The sequence below is a fragment of the Palaemon carinicauda genome, chromosome 4, assembly GCF_036898095.1.
Source record: "Palaemon carinicauda isolate YSFRI2023 chromosome 4, ASM3689809v2, whole genome shotgun sequence".
In the NCBI taxonomy this organism is placed as follows: domain Eukaryota; kingdom Metazoa; phylum Arthropoda; class Malacostraca; order Decapoda; family Palaemonidae; genus Palaemon; species Palaemon carinicauda.
In genome coordinates, this window is record NC_090728.1 from 138,593,547 (window position 1) to 138,604,071 (window position 10,525).

The following is a 10,525-nucleotide window of genomic DNA, read 5'->3' on the forward strand; positions in this document are numbered from 1 at the left end:
CAAAATATGTAATATGAAAAAATTAAAATTCTGAGAAACCAAATCTAACTCCCAAACATGGAAGGTTTTAATAAATATGTTTTAGTCGTTCTCATATAGTCGTCAGTCATAAATATTACCTTTTGTCCCTGTATCACGCGGAATACCAAATTCTCATAGGAGAGCTTGAACTGTCCAAAAGTCAACATATTCGTGCTTCAGCCTTAAGCCACGCCCATGCAGGGAATAAAAATTAAATCTGGTGTCTGAATACCATATACTTTACGCAGTTATCCTTGTAAGGATTGTGGTGGCCGGTGTGGTAACGTCCCTAACAGGTGAATGTCACGTTGGGGTTCTAGTCCCGTTTAAACTCTCTAGTTTCTTTGGTTGCTGCAACCTCACCATTCTTGTGAGCAAAGGACCAGGGGGGGGGGGAGCCTGTAGGTCTTATCTTCTGAGTTATTAGCAACCAATGCCTGGCCCTCCTTGGGTGGAGAGGGGCTTGGGCGCTGGTTAGTCTTTAGGGTATTGTCCAGCGATAAGGCAGTGTCAACAGTCACTTGGCTTTGCCATTCAATGAACGGCATTTAAACGCTTTAAACTGTCGTCTGCTCGAGTCACCGGTTGTCTGCTTCCGAAAATCCTGGTTTCCTTGGTCTGACTGGAAGTGTAATCAAGAGTTATAATGTTCAAGGGTAAAACTTGTACGGACAAAATCGTTATCCTGGAGATGAGAAAAGTATATGGGGATTTACACTCTGGCTGGCAAATTTAAACCATGAACCGCATCGAGGGTCTACAGTAAATGTCCATATGCCCTTCTCAACACCAGGATGGATTTAATTTTCTATATACATCTATTACAATTATTTTACCTACCTTTACTTTAAGGGCTGCTTATCTGGACCTGTACAGAAGAGGAGCCCCACTCTCGACAGGACCTTCATGGTTGTTTTATGGCGTTCATTGGGAGCATTTAACATTTCATAATGTGTATTGTCCGCTTACTGATTGAGCATCACTGTCAAAACCCTCGCAGAAAAAGGAGGTCTTCGGTTTCCCCTTGAAAGCCTTAATATCTTCAATTATTTGGATGTCTCTTGGGAGCCTATTGTATAGTCTCGGGGCCACATAACTAAAGGCTCTGGAGCCTACACTAGACATGTATCTAAGTTCTGATAGTTTTGAAAAGTTCTGTAACTATCCACGTGTCAGGACGATTTGTTGGTTTCACAATATGTAGCAATTCTCTTGGCTACTTTGGACGACCGGTTCTGATAACTTGGTGGGTTATTGTACATAGTTTAGATTCAATTCTCACTTTAATCGGCAGCCGATGGAGATCACTTAGTATAGAAGCGACCCTTTCTCTGTTTGGGACACCTTTTATCAGTCTTGCACCTCTGTTTATTATGTTATGTAATTTCTAAAGTTGTACTTTTGGTAGATTGTAGTAGATGGTGTTACAGTAGTCAATTCTGTTAATAACACAGTTTATCATAAGTTTCTTTACGGAACATTCATCCAAGTTCTTTTTTTTTTTTTTTTTTTTTTCATAAAAGCTATATTCCTTCGATGATAACCAGCAGTTTTTACTACATTATTTATTTGGGGAATGAGAGACAAGTTGCAGTCAAGAAATACACCTAGATCAAGAACTTTACTAGATATCGGCAATGAGTCATTATTTGTGCTTATTTGAATATCATCCAAGCTTCTCAGTGTTACTCTTCCCCGCCACCATAAAGTCAGTTTTGTTTTCATTTAATTTTAGTGGTTTAATTGTCATCCATTCTCTAACTCTATCAAGGATTCGGTTTAAGAGTTTCAGTATTGTCGTCTATATCATTAATGGAGAAGAAAAATTGTGTCATCCGCAAATAGTTTGAACTTCACACCATGCATTTGTAGTATTTTCGATAGACCGATAGTATTGATGTAGAATAAGATTGGGGATAAGTACACTCCCCTGGGTAACCCTCTGTTTAAAGGTTCATATGATGAATAGAGTTTCCAATTTGTACACAGTAATTTCTATTAACCAAGTAGTCTTTCTGGTATTCGAAATAGCAACTGAATATATATTTTGATATGTATTTAGTACTTTTGTAAAAATAGAATAATCATAATAAAATCATGGAGCTATGTTATACCATTCTGTATCTTGTAAGGAATTCACCCATAACATTTCATATGTATATTTTCTCACCCTTCTCCGACGTTCTTTATTTTATCTTCCCTTGCTTTCTTTTGGCATGCATGAGTGTGTGCCCGAGGGTTAGTTGCAAACAAAGAAGTGATATCACAGAGGTATGTGTAAACATTTGTGAATTGTATTGTATTCACCTCTACTCTATAGGTAAAACCAATCAATTACATGATATAAATAAAAATAATTAAAAACGCAATAAAAACAGTTTTAAATCTTTGACTATATTTATTATAATATATATTACATGCAAAATCCTCTAGAGATAATATACTGTATATCCAAAACGAGATATAAAGTCAGAATAGGAATGTCCTTTTTTTTTTTTTTTTTTTTTTTTTCTCTTTTCCAAAATCCATCCCCTGATGAGAGGAACAAAAGGGCATACAGCCTAACGGGAATTATATCATCAGATATGTATCAAAATCAATGATATAGAATTTTTATCTATTGAACCTTGTGTTCGTCAGATTAAAACCAATTCCACAAAACTGTTGCAATCGGATTCGAAAAGCACGAAAAACTCGCCCTGTTCTCCTTGAACTGATTTTGCCTGACAAAATATTTTGGTTGTTAAACTATGGACAATTTACTATATGATTTTCTTTTTATAAGAATTCTTAATCACTGAACGATATCGCTAATATTTTGTCTATGTTTATAATTACTCTAATGTTTATATTTTGATTTTTGGATAAATTCAATATTTTTCGTATAAAGTGGTGGTTAAACATTGCTTGATCCCTTGAAGGTGAAATAATTACCTTAAGAAGTGGCATAGATAAACAAGTGCTAAACTCATATAGACAGAGAGGAAGGATGGAGGAGTAATATACTTAGAGAGAGAGAGAGAGAGAGAGAGAGAGAGAGAGAGAGAGAGAGAGAGAGAGAGAGAGAGAGAGAGAGAGAGAGAGAGAGAGTAATTGGTTTTTACAGTTACTCTTATACTTTATGTTTCTCGATAACACAAAAATCCATTAGGGGAGATGACAAAATATATTCCTGTAACCTAGGATATAAATGGCAGCCTGTGACAATTCTTCATTTTGACATTTTCCAAATGAGATTTCCTCTCTTCTTATCTAATTAAAGAATTTCCTTATATACTCCAGTGTGAGGGAATGAATAATTATTTCTATATATAATGGGTGGCTATAATTTTTTTTTTCTATACGACAGACGTTTTATAATAAAAAAAATATACATAAATGGAAAACCGAGGAAAATAGAAAATTACTGATTGTACCAGTTTAAGTTTCAAATATTGAGCAAATAACCTTTTTTATATTACATAGAAAAACCTTAAAATTGTGACAAATTTATAACATATCGGCAGTTATTTGTTCAGTCATTTGTTTTTACTAGGAAATCCACAAATTTATCCTCTTCAACAAGGAATTTCAAAAGCTAAGGTCCTTTTAATTACAGTTTATCATTGTTGTTCTTGGTGTTTTAAGACATCAAATCTTATCATCGGCGGCGAAACTAAAAAAAATCACATGGATATGATATATATATATATATATATATATATATATATATATATATATATATATATATATATATATATATATATATATATATATATATATTACTTATTCATGAAAAAAAAAATAGTGGGATGGCGTAAAGTGATGACTTGTGAAACCCAGACTACAAATGACCAGATTTGCATAAGGGATTACAGCATTTACTGACCAGTCTGGATGGCTTGAAGAGGTTTATTCGTCAAAGAGTCTTAGTGGTTTTACGTGGGTTCCATTTATGTTATAGAATAGTTAAGTTATATAATTCTTTGTAATGAAGGATTATGCAAGGAATTTATTCTTTGATAAGAAGTGCTTCTTGTAAAATGAGGTAGCCAAGAAAAGTTTTCTTGTCAACAATATCAATTCAGGTTAAAAAGTTTTCCCTAATGTTCCCAGCAGTGCCTCTCGTAGGTGCCGTCTTGAAGATGGGAGGTCATCATCATATCTTATCTCGCCAACATTGTATCCACTACATAACGGCCTTCTTACAATCATAAAAGTACAAATCTGCACAGATTGGCCCCTGTTCAACCTCAGGAAATATGTGGTTTATTGTCTAGATGGGGTGCCCACATGCATTCAGGAGATGGGGCGAGACTCCACTTATGAAGATTGTCTCCAGTCATTCCAGCTATAGCTCTTGCTGGAGTGGTTTGTTCCATGGGGATGAGACTTGCATGGGCTCTGGATGGCCTCACCAGGTGGGCAGTGATCTGTTTCTCTCCAGCATTCTAGGTGGCAAGCTGCTCAGCTTGCTGACTCATTGAAGTCCAGGCTAGTTTGGTTATGAAGCTCTTGAGGGATTCCATTCTTTGTCTAATCTGGTTATTGTAGATATAATAATTTTTGGGTCTTTGAATGAGTAGTTCGTCAGATGTTTGGTGGTGAAACGCCTTCCAATTTATAGAGTGCTGGAAGGGGTGTTGGTTTTAAGGCACCAATAATTATGTGACATGCTTGATTGAGTTTGACGTCAACTTTATGTGAATAACATGACCTTCCCCAGACTGGTGTGCAATATTTAGCAATAGAGTAGTTGAGTGACAGAGATGTTTTTCTGAGGGATGGAAGGTTTGTTCCCCTATTTGAATTTTCAAATTTGCTAAGGAGGTTATTTCTGGTAGCTACCTTCTCTTTTACTTTCCTCACATGCTCACTAAAAGATAGTGTTCAACCTAATGTAATATCTAAATAGACAGAACAACCATCATTCTTCAGTATCTTATCATTCCATGAAATGTTCATCTCCCATTTTACCTGGTAGTTTTCAAGATGGGACGAGTGGGTTGGTATTTAGGAAGTTTTGATTGTAGCATTTATTAAGATCTTTCAAAGCATCTGATCATTTGCTCTCAAGGGTAGTAAATGAATCTACCTGGAGGGCTAGGAACAGATCTTCCTCTATATAAATCTACGGATATTCCTCGATTGTGGTCGATCATAGGCATAGATGTTGAAAAGCATGGGGGCCAACACATATCCCTGTGGGAGCCCAAATTTCTGTTTTCGCCATCTGCTTTTCCTACCATCCATTTCAGCAAAGAAATAATGACTGGATGATATGCACAATGCTCGAGTTGCGAATAACCTTGGCAAATTTCAAAAGGATTCACTTGTGGTTCATGGAAGGTAGGCATGTAGATTTACTAGTTTGTGTTCTACCAATATATGAGGTTTTGTCATCTCCTTGGAAAGTATTCTTCAAATAAGGATACCCTTCTTGAATATTATTATGTGACTTCTTCTTTCCCTGTCTGTATTTAACATAGGGCTAGACGTTGTTGGACACCATCTCTTTAGTAATTCTTACATGAGCTCATTTTCCACAGACTTTCATTTTTCATAGAAGTGGGTCAAAATTTATTCTGGTGTTTGCATATAATCATCTTGCTTACTATACTGCCTGTTCAGCATTCTTCTTGTAAACCTCTCTACCATGGCAGTAGAGACCTCTGTTGCCCCCTCCCTAACTCTTTAAAAGTTACTAGTTTAGTTGGTAACTATGGTAGGCTGCTAAGTCCCGATTATCCAACTACGTAGCAGGCAACTAAATTGTTTTTTTCGTAAAACGTTGCTAAAAACTACTTCATTCTTGTGGGGACTCACTATCCTAATAAATGTTCCGTCAATCAATCCCGGAAATGTTTGTAATTGGTAGAATCCGTAATTTAATTGAGGTAAAGTGTTTTTTATCAAAGGGTTTAGAAAAGGACATTGATCTTAATACACAGTACTTAGTAATATGCATGATATTCATTATGCCTTGCCATGAAAATCTAGTTGATTGATTCTGCTTTACCAAATACGTCAAATGAACTTCTGTCCCAAAAGACTTGTTCTATCCTCATAACACGGCAAAGTTTCACTAATTGTATGATTCTTCTTGCCATGCTTTCACTTCTGTGGCAAGTGTCAGATTTAGTTGCCTGCTAAGAGGTTAGAGCTACCTTTGATCAAAGCTAGCTTAGTAAACAACTTAGCAAGTAACCAAGTCTTAGTGAGGTTTTATGAATAGCGTTCACCAGGCAACTAGCTTAGTAACCAACTAACTTTAGCATCAGTTCCCAACTAGGCTTAGCAGGATATTTTAAATTTGAGCTCTGATTATCTACAAAACGTTGAGGGGCTCTGTCGATTCTCATACAATGGGAAAATGCATGGATAGTGTAAGCACCAATGATGAACTGACTTTTGTGTGTGAGGCGTTCACTAGCACTGTTCACACAGTGTCCAGGTTTAGCAGTTTTCACACCAACTGATGTTTGCTCCACTGTGTCATTACTCTCCTTAAGAATGGAGTCCGGGAAGACAAGCTGGCCCGTATTGGAACTCTGTACATTATTGTGCTGTACCGCACGCGTTTCATACACGCTCGTACATTGTAGACGGGATTTTTCTTCGCGGGATTCCTACTGATGTAGAAGAGGTTCACCGTTGGGTAGCTTCATAAATGTGTTTTTGATATATCTGAAATTTATATAAGAGGTGGTCACTCGACTCAAAGCTTCCAAACATATATCTATATCTCAACACTGGGTTGCTTATACATGCTTCCTCTCATGCATGAGAAGTGGAGTTCGTCCTATAATCACAGTAGGTTCTGCAGTGCGTCTCTTAACATCTAGATAAAATATAGGGGGGGGGGGGCGGTGGAAAAATAACAAGACTCTCAATTACGTATTAAAAATATCACACTGCAATCAATCCACATAAGGTAAGAACGAAGAGCTAAATTCCCATTAGTTATAGAAACTGGCACAGATATTTACTGTAATTTTGATGAAATTGAATATGCGAATCCCTAACAATAACCTATTGATAAATCAATCGGTTTATAAACACGTAATACTGTAGAAAATATAAATCATAAGATGCATTCAAAAGTAAGCTAGAATGAGATTACTCACGCTTATGATTACTGACAGTATCACGCTTTTCAAGACATCTGTTGTCATTTCACTAAAAGAGTGAATTTTTCTCCTGATGACCTGTAAGGTAGATTCCCGATTGAGACTGGCAGACTGATTACTTAAATGACTGATCTGATATTTACTATTCTCTACCTCGTTTTCTACAATAAAGTGAGAGCATCACCTGCATTTGTTTTTAGACTAAACCACATGTCATGTATATTTAGTATGAAAATTAATGGGCCAAGAACACTACCCTGAAGAACACCAGATATCACATTCCTATACTCACTATTGTGCCCATCAACAACAACAACTTTGCTATCTATTACCTAAAATTTCAATAATGATGCTAAGAAACGACCCACCCACTCCGAACAGTTTGAGTTTGAAAAAAACGCATACAGACATATATATATATATATATATATATATATATATATATATATATATATATATATATATATATATATATATATATATATATATATGTATATACATATACATATACATATATATATATATATATATATATATATATATATATATATATATATATATATATATATATATATATATGTGTGTGTGTGTGTGTGTGTGTGTGTGTGTGTGTGTTCGATGTTAGCTGTTCCCCCTTACAATAAATCACAACAAAGAAGAACTACCACCATGGCAACAAATAAACTCTATATGATGAATCATGGATCGATACCCAGTTTAGTAATACTTCCAAACCCTTAATTGCCTTATTTACCTATGCAGAAGGCTCATCAGAAACACATCTAACACTCCTACACCAACTGCACCATTCAACTCAATCTTGCACGCACTATTGTGTTTCTGGATATGAAGATCCTTCATTCCCATCAAGTCGACCACGCAATCCATCCAACCTTGTCTAGGTTTTTTTCCCAGTAACTTGTTATCTTCTATTCTTTCTACATGGTCGAACCAGATCAAATACTGATTCTTCCTTCCTACTACACTTAGATTTTTATCACTGTTGTCATTTTTACATTTCTCAACTTGTCAATTGTTTTTATAACATAAAACTTCACAAACTGCTCATACCAGTAGCTTTAAATCTTTTACTTTCTCTAACTATCGGCATGTCCACTTTACTCACATAAGCAGAGAGAGAGAGAGAGAGAGAGAGAGAGAGAGAGAGAGAGAGAGAGAGAGAGAGAGGAATAATTTCGAAGACTTTCGTAAGAAATTTATTGGCAATGAAAAGAATGAATAATATTTTTCTGATGTCGAAAAAAAAAAATATCTTCGGTGATAGACCAGCACAAACTAGAACCAATTGGCTCAACTCATTATATTACAAACATAAATAACGATGTGGAATTCAAGTTTTTTTTTTATGTCAGCGAATGACTGACGAAGAATCGTTTAGTCTAAATGATTCTCCATCAATCACGTGCCGACATATTTTAGACTAAACGTATGACATGATTCGATCAACGTCACTGATCATATTATGTCATTGAATGGTTGCCAATGAATCATTCAAACCGAGACATTTACTATGATTTGATCTACGATACTAATTAAATGATGTTAGTCCCAGGAATATCGGAAGACGATGTCAAATCATCATTTACAAACTGTAATTCTCTGTAGTTTTGTTATTTCATTTTCGTCTTCCGCTCTCTACGGATTTGAACCTAAGGATTGTGACGAACATGATATTCGTGAAAATTATGTTTGTAGACATATTCAGTCTTCCTGGTTGTAATTGTGTGCGCTTCTGCTTTTTGACGTTCAACTATTTCCCGTCATTGTTTTGAGGACAAATGTAAGCGAGGCGATTACAAAAACAGAGAGGGATGCTTGATAGAATTGAGTAACAAGAATGAATGAGCCTCATTATGGAAAATGTATTACTGCAATGAACAAAATATATAAACTATTTATGATTATGTCTACACTAAACTGAAAACAAATATGCATGAATCCAGCTCTATCGTCGTCTCAGTTTTGTTTCATTTTGTGATAGAAAATAAATTATTTGCTATACCCATATTTCAAGCTAAGGATGCAGGCACAATAATTTTAGATTTTCAACAAAAAACTTTCGACACTTTATGATACATATATTTCAATTAATTAAATCTATATTTTTTTTTTTTGCTATGGAACATAAAAACAAGTCATTTGCTTTAGACATATTTCAAGCTAATAAGACAAGTTTAATTACTTGGAGTTTTCAATAGATTTTATGTAGATTTTTTGATACATATCTTTCAATTAAAATAATATTTTAACGTGGTCCTGCTTATTATTCGAAAAATATTTCACCTCCTGCCGTCAATATTTAAAAAAAGATTCCTATCGTAATTATTTTATTTATAAAACTCCTGTAAATGTGTTGGATATGGAAATGGTTTGGGCATGCTCTTCGCACTCCCCAAGAGATATTAGTTCACCAAACGTTCAGCTGGGCTTCACAAGGAACTAGAAGAGTTGGGGATTATGAAGCGCGAAGTAGAGGATGGTGAATAGAGAAGTATTGAATTAAAAGCTCAAGATAGAGACGACTGGCGAAATCTAACTGAGGCCCTTTGCGTCAACAGGCGTAGGAGATGATGATGATGATGAAATTGATCTTTTAATATGATTCCATCCATGTCTTTCACTAATCCGTAACCTTTGTAGTATATATTAAACTCATCCAGTATTTCATTATTCTAAATATTTTACATTGTCCTCTCACTGAGTAAAACTTCAAAAGTCCAAACTTGCACCGATTTTTTTTTTTTTTTTTTTTTTTTTTTTTTTTTTTTTTTTTTTTTTTTTGTTGAACGGGCTGACAGAAGTCTCTTTTTATAGTTTATATATGAAAGATCTGTTTTAATGCTGTTACCGTTCTTGGAGTTTAATTCTAATTGTTCATATTTTTTTTTTTTTGGCATTTTGTTACTTTTCTTTGCTCACTCGGCTATTTTTTTTTCCCTGCTGGAGCCCTTAGGCGCATCCTTGCTCTTCCAACTAGGGTTGTGGTTTAGCTACTCCTGCTGACAACAACAACAACAACAACAACAACAATAATAATAATAATAATAATAATAATAATAATAATAATAATAATAATAATAATAATAATAATAATAATAATAATAATAATAATAAAACCGTCTTTCATTATCCAATACATTCACAACTTTACCCATTCATCCCCAATCTACATGACTTTAATGTCAATAAAATAATATTTTTTTTTCTTTACCATTACAGCAAACTCTCCAAACAAGGCAATACTTCAAGAGAGATTTGTTCATCTCCTGAAAATTTCTCTTCAATCTTGTTTTTATCTCACCATCGGCATTTTCATTCACTATTCGTAGTCAGGTGTTATGTTACCTCAAACCAAGGTGGAATTCCCAACAGAC